General features: G+C 40.5%; 1 non-coding gene across 1 annotated transcript; it reads right to left on the bottom strand.

Annotated features, from left to right (window-relative positions):
- Positions 1 to 1,157: 1,157 nt before the first annotated feature.
- On the bottom strand, positions 1,158 to 1,220 carry LOC116071685. The gene has a single exon (XR_004111074.1). It is a non-coding gene; the product is annotated as a U7 small nuclear RNA (small nuclear RNA).
- Positions 1,221 to 1,524: the final 304 nt, after the last annotated feature.

Raw genomic sequence — 1,524 nt, 5'->3', positions numbered from 1 at the left:
TGCTCCATGGATCTATGAAAACATGAAAGACTAGACATCTTGGCACTTGCCCAATCAAGAATGTCATCATATCAATGGAATGGTTCTTAATGATATTTTTCTGCTATCTTAGTAGACAGGAGACTAGCTTAATCATTATTAAAGAGGCTTCATCCAACAACTGATAGAAGCAGATGTAGAGACCCACAGCCAAGCATTCAGCAGAGCTGAATCCTGAGAGAGAAAGAGAGAAAGGATTATAGCAACCAGAGAGGTCAAGAACACAATAAGAAAATGGCTGACAGAATCAACTCATGAGCTCATTGCGGCTCATGGATGCTGAACTGACATTCATGGAGCCTGTATGGGTCTGTCCTAGGTCCTCTGTATATTATGTTGTGATTATGTAGCTTGGTGTCCCCATGGGACTACTAACAGTGGAAGCAGGGGCTGTCTCTGACTCTTTTGTCTACTTTTGGGACCCCTTTTTTCCTACTGGGTTACCTTGACCAGCCTTATAAAGGGAGCATGTGCCTAGTCTTATTGTAACTTGTGGCATGATTGGTTGATATCCCTGCTCTTTTCTGAAGGGAAACTGAGGAGGAATGGATCTGTGGGAGAGGGGAAGTTTAGGGAGAGACTGGGAGGACATGATCAAGGAAAAATTGCAGCCAGGATGTAATATATGAGATGATGGTGATGGTGATGGTGATGGTGATGGTGATGGTGATGGTGATGGTGATGGTGATGGTGATGATGATGATGATAGAGTTGACCAGTGAGGTTTTGATTTTCTCTTTAAATTTTCTTTTGCCTTTATTTTATTCTCTCTCATTCTCTCTCTCTCTCTCTCTCTCTCTCTCTCTCTCTCTCTCTCTCTCTGGAGACAACTCTGTTTGAGACGGCTTTCTCTGCTAGTAAAAATTCTAAAAGCTCTCTGGATAGCTCATGGGTTTTCTGACCAAAGTCAGAGAAGGTGCTATAAAAAATTCTTGGATCTTCTGACCAAGTCAGAAATCCTGTTAGAAAAATTCTAAAACTAACTCTTGGGTTCTCCAATCAAAATCAGAAAGCCAGAGATAAAATTTCTAAAAGAGCTGTGTTCACTCTTCAGACAACCTTTTCCGGATAGCTGGTAGAAAACATTCTAAAAGAGTTATGTGCTCTCTAAGCAATTCTTGGGATTTCCAACTGAGGTCAGAAATCCTACTAGAAAAAACTCTAAAAGACCTGTAAAAGATTCTAAAAGAGCTGTGTTTGCTCTCCATGGTTTTTACCACTAAAATCAGAAATCTCGTTGGAAAAAAATTCTAGAAAAGCTGTATTCGCTCTCCAGAGATCTCCAAACAGCTCAGCCCTCACTAGAGAAAAATTCTAAAAAAGAACTGCTATCACTTTCTGCCAGCTCATTTCAGGCAGACCAAAAGCCCAGGTATTTTAATTACATATTAACTCAGTTATTTATTCCAGATTCTCTCTTGATTATCCTATGAATCACCATCCCCTTGATCCCTGCCTTTTGATTCTTAGGAGACAGCAAGCACA

This window comes from Mastomys coucha, unplaced genomic scaffold (genome assembly GCF_008632895.1).
Source record: "Mastomys coucha isolate ucsf_1 unplaced genomic scaffold, UCSF_Mcou_1 pScaffold22, whole genome shotgun sequence".
Classification (NCBI taxonomy): Eukaryota; Metazoa; Chordata; class Mammalia; order Rodentia; family Muridae; genus Mastomys; species Mastomys coucha.
This window is presented reverse-complemented; position numbering and strand designations above follow the sequence as displayed.